This window comes from Eumetopias jubatus, unplaced genomic scaffold, assembly GCF_037043125.1.
Source record: "Eumetopias jubatus isolate StellerSeaLion01/CBP00866 unplaced genomic scaffold, mEumJub1_p1.0 scaffold_4, whole genome shotgun sequence".
Lineage (NCBI taxonomy): Eukaryota > Metazoa > Chordata > Mammalia > Carnivora > Otariidae > Eumetopias > Eumetopias jubatus.
The window spans coordinates 156,430,764-156,445,172 of NW_028274810.1; the positions used below are offsets into that span (position 1 = coordinate 156,430,764).

Sequence of the window (14,409 nt, forward strand, 5' to 3'; positions counted from 1 at the left end):
AGAAGCATTACATCCTTCCAGGTTAATTCAAACACATAAGTGAGATTTTGGAAGGCTTCTATTGATGTGGATGTGTTGTTCCTTTGTGCCCTCTGCCCCACACCTCAGGCGGTGGGACAGAACAGCAGCCAGGAGGTTGGGATCAATCCTACATTGCTGACATAGATCTTTATTTTCTCCTAGGCCCAGAAACATCATATGTAGGGTACTTCTCCCATTTTCCCTCATGCTTCCAGTTGTAATACTTCCCTCGGGTGGCCATGTCTCATCCTCCAACTTGTATTGTGGCCATTTGCAGGTCGAACTCTTCCCAGTTAAAACCCTGAAGACATTCTAAAGGAGTCAACTTGTATTGTGGCCGTGCCTCAGAACAAAAGAAAATGAGCCACTTTTTCCCAGTTAAAACCAGGAAGGCATCAAAGTTTGCAAGTTGAACTCATCCCAGTTAAAACCGGGAAGGCATTCTAAAGGAGAATGGGTTTTGATCAGGGAATTGCCCATCTATAAGAAAAGAAGAAAAGGCGTCCCTTACCTCAATGTCTTATAGTTGATCAGGAAGACTTTTGGGAAGAGATGAGAAGGCATACCCCCACCTCAGCTCCTCCTTATCCTTTCCTGATTTGTGGCCCCTGCCACTCAGAGCATCTCCCATCTCTGCGAGGTGCTAGGAGTAGTTACACTTACCCAGGCATGGCCCTAGCTCTAGAGTGACCCTGGTTTCCCCCACCCTTTCCTTTTTTGTCCTCTTGCTTCCTGCCCACAGGACTCAAGGGGTACCCACTATGACCAACTAGACTGAGTAGAATTGTTCTGTCTGGCATAGCCAAATAATCATTTTGGTAAAGGCTAACTCTTGGAGGGACAAGATAGGGTACCCAGGGAGGGAAAATCCACCAGGATAAGCCCTGTAGAACCAGAAGTCGGAAGATCCCTTAGATAGACCTTGGTTCCCTTGCCCTACGCGGCCATTCCTTCACATAGGTCGTATAGCCAGTGTGTGTGTGTGTGGGGGGGTGCGGGGAGGGTCCTAGTAATGCCAGGGATAGGAGGAGTTGGAAACAGGAAAAAAGAAACTGAGAGCTGTGCAGAAAAGAAGCTTAAAATCTGCACAAAAATCTCCTGAAGTCTTTGGCTAAATAATGAACTCTGCATGTAGGTTAAGACCCTATAAGATCTGGCACAGAACAGATATTCTGGAGCTGTGAGCTGAATGTAGATTCTGGAGGCCACACAATGCTTGGAAACATTGGAGTTTTGACCAATACAGAATATACAGACCTCAGTAAATACCCTGGTATTTAACCGAGGCTTCAGAAAAGCCAAGCTTTCATGTAAGAACTACTCTAGACTAGAAGTCGGCCAACTTTTTCTATAAAAGATCAAATAGTCAATATTTTAGTTTGCAGGCCATGCAGTCTCTGTTACAACTAATTGACTCTGCCATTGTAGAATGAAATCAGCCATAGCCAATAAATAAATAAATAAATAAATAAGCAAGCATGGATGTGTTTCAATAAAACTTTATTTACAAAAACATTTGGTGAGCCAGATTTTACCCAGGAGTGTAATTTATTGATCCTTCCTCAAAATCTTCTATGAAAAGCCTAAAAATGAAGCTTAAAATATCAGTATGCTTCATTAATAAATTAACTGCCTGTCAGATCTAAATTCAATGCTCTGAATATAATAAAAAAACAGATTAACAAAAATATAGCACCCAAAATGCCCTACATACAGAAAAATTACTAGACATACAAAGAAGCCTAAAAATGTGACCCATATACAAGAAAACAAACAGTTGGGTGCCTGGGTGGCTCAGTCGGTTAAGCACCTGCCTTCAGCTCAGATCATGATCTCACATTCCTGGGATCTAGTCCCGAGTCAGGCTCCCTGCTTCACCTTCTGCCCCTTCCCCACACCCCGCGCTCATGCTTGCTCTCTCTCGCAAAAATAAATAAAATCTTAAAAAAAAGAAAACAAATAGTCAATAAAAAGAGAGCGAGAGATAACAAAGATACCAGGATTGAGAGACAAAACTTTAAAATAGCCATTATTACTATGTTCAAGAATTTAAAGATTTTAAAGATTGCATAATAAGTGAACAGATGGGGAGTTTCAACAAAGAAATAAAAACTATTAAAAATACAAATTCTAGAACAAATAATTCAATATTTGAAGTTTAAAATTCACAGTGATTCACAGATAAAAAGATCAATGACTTGGTACTAGGACAACAGAAATTATCTAAGCCCAAGTAAAGAGAGGAAAAAGTCTAAGAAAAAAATGAATGGAGCTTCCATGACCTGTAAAAAAAATATCAGGTGTTTTATATTTTTGTGATTGAAATACCAGAAGAGAGGAGAGAGAGAAAGAATGAGACAGAAAAATCCTTGAAAAAGTAATGGTCACATTTATTACAAATCTGGCAAAAAATACTAACCTATAAACCCCCGCTCAACAGTGTCCAAATAGAATTAGCACAAGAAAAACCAAGAAAAAAATATCATGCATATAAATCTAATTGTTAAAATCAAAGATAAAGAAAAAATCTTTAAAGCAACCGGGGGGGGGGGGAGGCGGAAAGACACTTCATATACAGGGGATTGATGATAAAAAAAAAATTACTACTTTCTTCTTACTAGAAATAATGCAAGCCTGGATACAGTGGAATGATTTCTTTAAAGTACTGAAAGCAGAGGGAGCTGCTGATCTTGAATTCTACATCTGGTGAAAATATGTTCAAAATAAAAGTGAAATATATTTTTAGACAAACAAAAACTGAAAAAATTTGTTGCCCACAGACCTGTAGTATAAGAAATTTTTTTTAATCTTCAGAATAAAGGAAAATGAAACATTTGCAAACCCAGATTTACAATGGAATAAAGAATGTGTGTAAATAATACAAATTTTTTATTATGTCTTACTTTCTTTAAAACATAATTGAGTGGTGCCTGGGTGGCTCAGTGGGTTAAGCATCTGCCTTTGACTCAGGTCATGATCTCAGGGTCCTGGGATTGAGCCCCATGTTGGGCTTCCTGCTCAGTGGGGAGCCTGCTTCTCTCTCCCTCTCTCTGTCCTTCCCCCCGCTCATCCTTGCTCTCTCACTCTCTCTTCTCAAATAAATAAATAAAATCTTTTAAAAAAATAAAAATAAAGCATAATTGATTGCTTATAGCAAAATTATAGCAACACATTGTAGGGTTTATATAAAAAATGGAAATAAAAACAACACAAAACATAAGAAGGGGTAAATGGAAGTATATTGTTGTAAAGTTCTTATTTTTTAATATGATGTAATATAATATCAATTTATAATATCAATTTTTAGGTTATGATAAATAAAAGATAAATTTTATAATCCCTAGTGCTACCACTAAACAAACAAAAAATATATATATTTAAAAAAGCCAAGGTGAGACAAAGTGGAAGAGTAAAAATACAAAGTTAATTTTTAAAAATGGCAGAAAAAAACAAAACAATAAAGAAAGTAAAATTGGAACAAATAGAAAACAAACAGCAAAATAGTAGAGTTAACCTCAAACATGCCAATAATACTAAGCGTTCTAATCAAAAGACAGAAATTATCAGACTACATATAAAAGCAAGACTTGACTCCAAGTTATTTACAAAAAAATGTCCATTAAATATAAATGTACAAATAAGTTAGAGGCAAAATTAGAGGAAAATATGTATCATGCAAACACCAGTTAAAAAAAAGTTGAGTGGCTAGGAAAATATTTAACAAAGTAGACTTCAAGATTAGTAGTATTAGTAGGATAAAAAAACATTTAGTAATGATAGAAGGGCCAATTCATCAGGAAGATATGCTAATCCTTAATGGGTATGTACCTAATATAGATATTTAAAACGTACAAAGTAAAAACTTATAAAATTGAATTGAGGAACAGACAAATCCATGGTTATAGTTGAAAATTTTAACATTCCTTTTTCGATAAGTGCTAGAAAATGGTGACAAAAAATGAGTTAAGGATATAAAAGATTGGAACAACACTATCAACTAATGTGACCTCATTAACATTTACAGAAACTACACTCAACAGTGCAGAATACATATTCTATTCAAGGGCATATGAAACAAATACCAAGAGAGACTATCTTTTAAGCTATAAAATAAATAATAAATTTTAAAAGATGAAAATCCTACAAGGCATATTCTTTTACCAGGACAGAATTAAATTAGAAATCTGTAACAAAAAGATAGTTGGAAAACACCCAAACATTAGAAAATCTAATAAACCACAGGTTGAAGAATAAATCACAAGGAAAATTACAAAGTATTTTGAACTGATAATGAAAATATAATATATCAAAATTTATGGGATATAGCCAAAGCAGTACTTAAAAGGACATTTATGGCTTTAAATGCTTATATTACAAAAGAAGAAAGGTATAAAATCAGTCACTTATGTTTCCACCTTAATATCTTTTAAAAAAGAAAAAAGGGACTTCTGGTTTCTAGTCCAGCATGTAAGAAGCTGGAAATTGGGCACCTGGGTGGCTCAGTCAGTTGAGCATCTGGCTTCAGCTCAGGTCATGATCCCAGAGTCCTGGAATCAAGACCTGCGTTGGGCTCCCTGCTCAGTGGGGAGCCTGCTTCTCCCTCTCCCTCTGCTGTCTTCTCCCTTCCTCCCCCTCACCACACCCCCCCCCCCGCCGGCCCCACTTGTGCTCTCTGGCTCTCCCTCTGTCAAAAAAATAAAATCTTTAAAAAAAAAAAAGAAGCTGGAAGTCTCTACTTTATCGTAAAAACAAGTAAAAAGCAGATCAAACTGAAAAAGCAACAATTCTTAAATCGGACAAAAATTACTAATAGCATAAAAGAAAAGGAGACATCACTACAGTTTCCATGGACATTAAAATAATAATCAAGGGATACTATAAACAATTGTAAGCCCACAGATTTGATAACCAAGATGAAATGAACCAATTCCATGAAAGACACAATCTGCCAAAACTCACCCAAGAAAAAATATTCTGAAGAGACCTATATCTGTTAAAGATATTGAATCAATAATTAATAATCTTCTAAAACAGAAAGCTACAGGCCCAGGTGAGGCCAGTTGTGACTCTACCAAACATTTACAGAAGAAATTATACCAATTCTCTACAATCTTTTTCAGAAGATAGAGGCAGAGGTAATACTTCCAAACTTATTCTATGAGACCAGCATCACTCTAATATCAAAACCCAAAACAGACGTTGCAAGTAAAGAATACTACAGACCAGGACACCTGAGTGGCTCATTCGGTAAGCATCTGCCTTCGGCTCAGATCATGATCCCCGGGTCCTGGGAACGAGTCCGGTGTCAGGGTCCTTGCTCAGAGAGGAGCCTGCTTCTCCCCCTGCTTGCCACTCCCCCTGTTGTGCTCTCTATCTCCCTCTCTCTCTAATAAATAAATAAAATCTTAAAAAAAAAAGAATACTACAGCCCAATATTTCTCATGAATATGATGCAAAAATCCTCAACAAAATATTAACAAAGTGAATCAAATAATATATAAAAAGAATTAGACAGCACAACCAAGTGGGATTTATCCCCAGTAAGCAAGGATGGTTTAACATTCAAAAACTAATCAATGTAATCCATCATATCAACAGGTTAAATCAGGAAACCACAAGATCTTATCAAAAGGTTCAGAAAGAACATTAGACAAACTCTGACACTTATTCATGATAAAAATTCTCAGCAAATTTGAAGTAGAAGGGAACTTCTTCAAACGGATAAAGAATATCTACAAAAAAACCTCTGGCTAACATCATGCTTGATGTTGAGAACCTTGAAGTTTTCCCATTAAGAACAATCATAAAGGGGCACCTGGGTGGCTCAGTTGGTTGAGCGGCTGCCTTTGGCTCAGGTCGTGATCCCAGGGTCCTGGGATTGAGCCCCGTGTCAGGCTCCCTGCTCAGCAGGGAGCCTGCTTCTCCCTCTCCCTCTGCCTGCCTCTCTGCCTACTTGTGCTCTCTCTCTCTCTGTCAAATAAATAAATAAAATCTTTAAAAAAAAAAAAAGAACAATCATAAGGCAAGAATATCTCCTACCACTACTGCATTCCAACTAGAAGTACTAGAAGTCCTAACTAAAACAGTAAGACAAGGAAAGGAAATAAAAGGTATACAGATTGAGAAGAAAGAAATAAAACTGTTTTTGCTGATGCCGTGACCATCTATTTAGAAAACCTGAAAGAATCAACAAATAAACTTCTGGAAATAATAAGCAATTATATCAGGATTGCAGTATACAGGGTTAATACACAAAAGTCTGTTGCATTCCTATATCCCAGCAATGAACCGATGGAATCTGGAAATTAAAAACATAATGCCATTTACTTTAGCATTCCAAAAAATAAAATAGTTATAAATCTAACAAAATATGTACAAGATCTCGATGAGGAAAACCACAAAAACCTGATGAACAAAATCAAGAAAGGACAGAATAAATGGAGAGATATTCTGTGTTCAAGGATAGAAAGATTCAATATTGTCAAGATGTCAGTTCTCAACTTGATTTATAGATTCAACACAATTTCAATCAAAATCTCAGCAAGTTATTTTATGAAAATTGACAAACTGATTCTAAAGTTTATTTGGAAAGGCAAAAGACTCAGAATAGCTAACACAGTATTGAAGGAGAAGAACAGAGTAGAAGGACTGACACTACCTGACTTCCAGATCACTATAAAGCTACAGTAATCAAGGCATTGTGGTATTGGCGAAAGAATATAGAAATAGATCAAAGGTACAAAATAAAGAGCCGAGAAACAGACCCATATAAATATAGTCAACTGGTCTTTGACCAAGATCAAAGGCAAGACAATGGATCAAAGATAGTCTTTTCAACAAATGGTGCTGGAATAAAAGTACATTCACATGCGAAAAAAAAAATTAATCTAAACACAGACATTATACCCTTCACAAAAATTAAATCAAAATAGACCATAGACTAAATGTAAAACACAAAACTATAAAGCTCCTAGAAGATAACAAAGGGTAAAATCTAGATGACCTCGGGTTTGGTGATGACTTTTTTAGATATAGCACCAAAGGAATGATGCATGAAAGAAAGAATTGATAAGCTGGACTCCTTAAAAATTTCTGCTTTGTGAAAGACACTGTTAAGAGAATGAAAAGACAAGCCACAGACTGGGAAAAAAAAAATATTTGCAAGATACATAAATGATAAAAAACTGGTACCCTGGGGCACCTGGGTGGCTCAGTCAGTTAAGCGTCTCTGCCTTCAGCTAAGATTGTGATCCCAGGGTTTTGTGTCAAGCCCCACCTTGAGCCTGGCCTGGAGCCTTGCCTCATTCTGCATGTCAAGCCCCACATGGGGCTTCCTGCTGGGCAGGGAGCCTGCTTCTCCTTCTCTCTCTGCTGCTCCCCTTGCTTGTGCTCTCTTGCTCTCTTTCTCTGTCAAATAAATAAATAAATAAATACTTTTAAAAAACCCTGAAATATACAAAGAACATTTAAAATTCAGCAATGAGAAAACAAATAATCTAATTAAAAAATTGGTCTAAGACCTTAACAGATACCTCAGCAAAGCAGATATGCAAATGAAAAATAAGCATATGAAAAGATACTCCACAATGTAGGTCATCAGGTAAATGCTGATTAAAACAACAATGGGATATCACTGCACATCTATTAGAATGGCCCAAATCCAAAACACCAGCACTAAATGCTGGCAAAAATATGGAACAATAGGAACACTCATTCAATGCTGGTGGGAATGCAAAATGGTACAGCCATTTTTAAAGACAGTTTAGAAGTTTTTCACAAAATTTAACACAATCTTATCATATAATCCAGCAATTGCACTCTTTGGCATTTACTCAAAGGAGTTGAAAACTTAATATCTGCACAGAAACCTACACATACGTAACAACAGATGTTTATCCATACCAGCTTTGTCCATAAATGCCCAAACTTAGAAGCAACCCAAATATCCTTGAATAAGTGAATGGGTTAAATAACTGGTACATCCAGACAATGAAATACTATTCAGCACTAAAAAGAAATGAACTACTGAGCCATAGAAAGACATGGAGGAAACTTAAATGAATATTAAAGTCAATCTGAAAAGGCTACACATTGTATGATTTCAACTATATAACACTCTGGAAAAAGCAAACTATGGATGCAATGAAAGATTCCTGGTTGCTAGTGGTTAAGGGTAGAGGGATAGAACTGAATTGAATTCAATTGAATTAGCAGAGCAGGAGGATTTTTAGAACAGTGCAACTTTTCTGTTTGATACTATACTGATGGATACATGTCAAACATTTGTCCAACTTCATAGAATATACAACATGAAGAGTGAACTCTAATGTAACCAATGATTCTGAGTAATAATGATGTGTCAGTGTAGGTTCATCAATTATAACAAAGATAGCACTCTGGTGGGGATGCTGATACTGGGGAGGCTATTCATATGTGGGGGCATGGCATATATGGGAAATCTCTGTATCTTCTGCTCAGTTTTGCTGTGACCATAAAACCGCTCTAAAAAAATAAAAATGAAATCTATTTTTTTTAAAAGCAAGAACAAATTAAAGCCAAAGGAAGTTAAAAAAAAAAAGGAAATAGCAAAGATGAAAGCAAAAAGAAATGAAGTAGAAATTGAAAAGTTAATAAAGCCCTAAAAATGGCTTTTGAAAAGATCAATAAAATTGAAAATATTATGATACCATTTTTATACTGGAATTTTTAAATCTTCACGTATCTTAATTTTTATATGTGATGGTTAATTTTATGTGTCAACCTGACACTAAGGGATGCCCAGACAGCTGGTAAAACATTATTTCTGGGTTTGCCTGTGCGGGTGTTTCTGGAAGAGATTCGCATTTGAATCAGTAGACTAAGTAAAGTAACTCACGTTCACCAATGTTGGTGGGCATTATTCAATCCACTGAGAGCCAGAATAGAACAAGAAGGAGGAGGAGGAATGAATCTGCTCTATGCTTGAGCTGGGACATCCATATTCTCCTACACTTGGATATTGGTGCTCCTGGTCCTCAGGCTAACTGGGATCTACTCCATTGGCTCCTCTAGTTCTCAGGTCTTTGGGTCTGGACTAGAACTATACCAATGACTTTCCTGGGCCTCTACCTTGAAGATGGCAGATCAAGGAGCTTCTCAAGCCTCCATAATCATGTGAGCCCCATAATGTCCCTCATAATAAATCTATTTCTATAAATCTGTATATAACCTATTACTTCTGATTCTCTAAAGAACCCAGGACTAATACATTATGTGAGTTAGAGTAACCGTTCTCATCACATTTTCCTCACATCAGTGTGTTGTAATTTGTTACTAGTAAAAAATTACCAAATTTTAGAGGAATTTTTTATAATTAGAAATTATTCAAGTTTATTCCTACAATGTTATTCCCAAAATTCATTAGTAAATGTGTCTTACCTCTAGCTGCCCTAACAAACACTGTACACTGAGAGGCGTAACAACAAGGACTTATTTCTCATGGTTTTGTTTGCTGGGAAGTTCAAAATCAAGGAGCCAGCAGATTCAACGCCTAGTGAAGGTCCACCTCGTGGCTTGTAGATGGCTTTTAGCTATATCCTCACATGGTCAGAGAGAGATGGTATTTCTCCTGTCTTTCCTTGTAAGGGTACCAATTCTATCCATGGAGGCTCCACCTTCACAGTCTAATTATCCTCCAAAAGGCTCATCTCTTAATCCTCCTAATCTTAGGGATTCAGGCTTCAACAGATGAATTTGGGGGAAACACATTTAGTTCACTGCATATAGGCTTCCCTGAAAGAGAAAAAAAACAGGTGACATCTTAAGTTATACTTTGAGAATTGTACATAAGCACTGATACCTCCATGGGAATATGTCCCAAATTTGGACATCACTTGTGATACTTGTTGAAGTAGAGGGGAAAAAAATGAATCACTAAACTAGTCCAGCTAATGAAGTCCCTGTGTCAGAACATGGAAAGTTGTCAAAACAAAATTACTTGGAATAAAGTCACAGGACAGTGATCACAGGACATGATCAAAGGATCGAAGAAAACCAAGAGTCAGGTCTGTTGGCACTCACACCCATTCCTGTGTGAGAATCCATTAGATCCTAGGCCCAAGTTTATAGAATTCTTTCTGAAAATAAACTTTGCCCTTTAAGAGAAATGTTTCGTGTTTCACTTGAATCTTTCTGAAAACTTCAAGTGATGAATTTACAAGTAGTGTCAAAATCTTCCAGCGTAATATAAATTAAACAGAATTATATTTCTTAAATTTATATTTCCTTTGCCTCCTGACCATCCCACATATATTTTTAAGTTCTTTCTTTGAATGAGGAAGACCATGACAATTTTACCTATCCAGTGCAGAGGTATTGGAAGTAGCCCTGTGTCTGAGCAAGGATTAGGTAAAATATATTATCAGGAGAAATTGCCAACCTTCCTAACTCCATGGCGACTTTCTAGAGCATATGCATCTTCTATTCATTCCACAGCAAATTTATGAAGTGCTTAGTATGTGCTAGGTACTCTGCTGGGGGCTTGGGATTCATCACTGACAAAACATATGTCTTTGCTTACAAAGTTTAAGATTAATTTTCCCAAAGCAGAATTTCAATCATTTTATAAGCCTGCTTATAAACTTTCAGTAGTTCCTCAGCTTCTGCTAAGTTAAAAACAAATTCCTCAATCTTTCATTAAGAGAGTCCAGAAGCTGGCTCAAGCTATCTTTCCATGTTTTTCTCCCATTTTTCACTTTCCTTGAGGTGATTTTATACTCCAGTCAGACTGGGAGATTCTTACTCTCTAGTTTTCACCTAACCAGAATGCCCAGATGCCTTCCTTTTCTGCCATCTTCTTTAGTCCTTCCAGTCTTTGTTTTTTCCTTCCTCCCTTCTGATTCTCTCTCCCTTCCTACCAAGCCACTCTGCTTCCTCAGCAAACATTTATCAAGTGTCTACTATGTGCTGGACACTGTGCTAGGTGCTGGGGAGGTAAAGATAGTTTTCTCTTGTTTCTGCTCATTGAAATATAAACAAGCAATGCTTGGATTTGAGCACAAAATACACGTAGAACTTGGGTGAGGCAGAAAAATGTTACACAAATGCCCTTCTGCCCATCTATTGGCTAGTGTCAAGCTATAAATTCCGAAAGAACAGCACTATGCATGTTCACTTTTTTTTTTTTTATCCCCAGCACCTGGTGCATTCCCTCTTATATGGCTGATGCTCAGTTAATAATTATTGAATGAATGAATGAATGAATGAATGAGACCTATCAATAAGACTACAAAATGACTTTAGAAGAAGAGTAACAGATGACAAAGTATTTGAGTTGCCCAGGATCCATGAAGAGAGGGACCTCGGAAGCCTTGGAGTCAGAATTATAAAACCAGTTAAGAGCTGAGTCTCAAGTATTTTTGAATTGTCACACCTCTGAACTATCCTGAAACCTGCTAAGGATTGGGAGAGAAAATATTTATTTTAAAGGTATGCTTTTTGAATCCAGGGACCAAAAAAATTTTTTTCAGATGTACTTCCTTTTATCAGGCAATGAATATCACATCCATTTCCCTCTTTCACTTATTTGCCAAGAAACTCAGCTAAACAGTGCTCAACTCAACTCCCTCTGAGCCTCAACTGTAAATGCAGAGGCGGATGTCTTTCCCATTGGGGTCTAGCGAAGATTAGATGTGATAACTGATGGCAAGAGCACAGTTCATGTTCAATTACTTAGGAGAAAAAACTCACTGAGGGCCCCTTCCTTAAATACCCCAGAGACCCTTTATAGTCCTGCTGTTTCAGAGATAGGACCAACTTTTTATAGGTTCTAATCATGTGACAGTAGCATGTCATACAATGGAAAGTGGCTGAAAATCCTTGCTCTCTCACATCTCTTTTCCTGTCCTATAAAATAAGTATAATATTAGTATTTACTTTATATGGTTATAAAAATAAATGAGTTAACAAACATAAGAGGTTTGGTGAACATTCTCAGTACAGACTTTTTTTTTTGGTTTCACAGTTTTTCAGTTCATTTCAGTAAAAACATAATATAAAAGGCATTGCCACCCTCTTCCCCTCCTGGGGATGAGCCATCTAGCCTGTCAGTCTGGGCTGCTCCAGTGGTTCATAGCTCATCATGCGATATGTGCAGGGCATGGTCACATAGATCTGTTCGCTTACTACAAAGTTTGTCTTTAACATTGTCAGCCTCTCGTGAAAAGAATTCAGTGAGTTCGTCCTATTCCTTCACAATGCTCTTACACACAAACTTGAAAGTACCACTGATGTCCGTATCAATCCGGATGCCCTGTAGGTCCAGTTCACTGGATTCTCCACCCCGGCCCACTACACGTACGTAGTTCTTGCAGTGGGTGGAAGGGTCAATCTGTTCCCCATACTCTTTCATCCGGTCACATACCTCCTCTAGCCGCTCTATGAGGTGGGCCTCTGAGCGAGCATAAGATACCTCCACCACTGACTGGCTGCCATCCGGATTAATTCGGAAAGAGCCCATCTGAATGGTCTTCTTGGGATCCACCTGGGCTATTTCCCACTCTAGTTCATCCACCAGAGCCCTGCAAGCTCCACAGCGTAGATGCTGGCTCCTCCGGGCCCAGGCAGTTCCCAGCGGGCCCCCAGAAGCAGGGCCAGACAGCCCCAGCCTTTCATCTCTAGCGTAACGCGGTTGCTCCACCTCTGCTCCCAGGGCCGCCCGCCGTGGCCCAGGCGCTCGAGGACGCCCGGACTCTCACTTTAGCTCCCGCCCCCTCGCACCTGGCTGCTGGGGAGTGGGACTGTCCAGGCTTCTCCAGAGCGCTCCGGCACTTTCCAGGCACGGGTGCTCCAGCGACTTCCTGACCCAGCTCCCTGCACTCTAAGCGGGCGCTTAAGCAGGGCTCCGATGCGCTGCGGTGCGAGCCGTGAATATGGACTCATGTAACATTCTTGGTTGTAATCAACCCAGAGCCTTCATAGCTGAACAGCAAAAGGATTAAGAGCAAGATCACTCAGATCAAGCTGCTTGAGTTAATTTCTTAGGTCTATTAGTTTTTACTTTCTTTGTGAACTCAAGCATATTAACGTCCCTGAGTTCAAATTTCCTTATTGCTAAAATGAAAATACTAACAGTACCCATGTTATAAAGCTTTGTGAAGTTTAAACTAAATAACTGATCTGACACTTAAAACAGAATCTGGCACATAATTAAGCACCCGGTAAGTGTTTCTTCTTATAATGAAAAAGTGTATGCCTCAAGGTATTCATGGTCCAGTAGGAGAGAGAGAAAGAGAAATGTAACAAATAATTACAACATAACATGGTAAGTGCTGATAGACATAACTATATTTCGCAATCGGAGTATGAAGCTGATTTGTTTATGTGGAACATTAATTACCACCTAACTGGTAAAGTTAACACAATGTATTTACTCAGTGATACTACTACCATCACTTAATTACCTGATTGGAATAACAAATATTGACAAAGAAAAGGAAACCCCACTAGAGAAAATAAGCATTCTCTTAATGAGATGGCTTTGTTTTGATCATAAATGACTTAGATGTATTTCACTTGTTCTAGGTTTTCCAAAAGATTGTTCAACTGTGATAATAACAGTGGATCTGGCTCTTACTTCATAAAGGCAGAAAATGTGCTTAATTAAGATTGCACATCACAGCAGCCCCCTGTAAATGTGCTATTTTCACAGCTTGCTTCACACCTCTTCTACCAGCACCTGGTAACTCTTTGTGTATCTTTGTCCTCCAGAAAAAAAAAAAAAAAAAACCACTGTCATCATCTCAGGCTGTGTCTAAATAGGTTGCATACACCCAAGAGTTCTGTGCTATTTCTTCACACTCATCAATCCCATCTGCCTACCCTTGTCCTTTTATTCTTTCCATTTTGATTTTTTTCCCCTATGGCTATGCCATAGGGGAAAAAAATCAGATACCACTTTGTATAAATATATTATTAGGATATGAAGTCAGGAATGTTTAAACCGAAGCCATCAGAACCAAAGTAAGCCTGATAACATGTTGGGGTCTTACAGTAGTGGTTCAGGACTGTTATTACATGAAGTAGTAATTACTGCACCTGGTTCTGCACATATGCAGATTAGTAGAACATTCTAGTTAATAGAGTTCCGAACATTTGAAAATATAAAAGACTATGCTTGATTTCTCTATTGTTCTGCTCGTGCCTTAGCTTTTTGGTTGTTTTTTGGTTCAGATTTAGTTTGAAATATGATTTCCTTACCCTTTCTTCCCCTTGGAGAACAATGTAGAAGCTTATAGTTACTGTTTATGTGAGTAATAAGGGATATAATATCCAACCAAATCACACCAAAACTCCCTTCCTTCTCCAGGCCAATGAAAGACTTTATGTCCCAGAATTATCTTGCCAGGACTG

The 14,409-nt window shown here is 37.8% G+C and overlaps 1 pseudogene; it reads right to left on the reverse strand.

The window, feature by feature from the left end:
- Positions 1 to 12,105: 12,105 nt before the first annotated feature.
- LOC114216607 (protein canopy homolog 2 pseudogene) lies at positions 12,106 to 12,672 on the reverse strand (annotated as a pseudogene).
- Between the last annotated feature and the right edge of the window lie 1,737 nt (positions 12,673 to 14,409).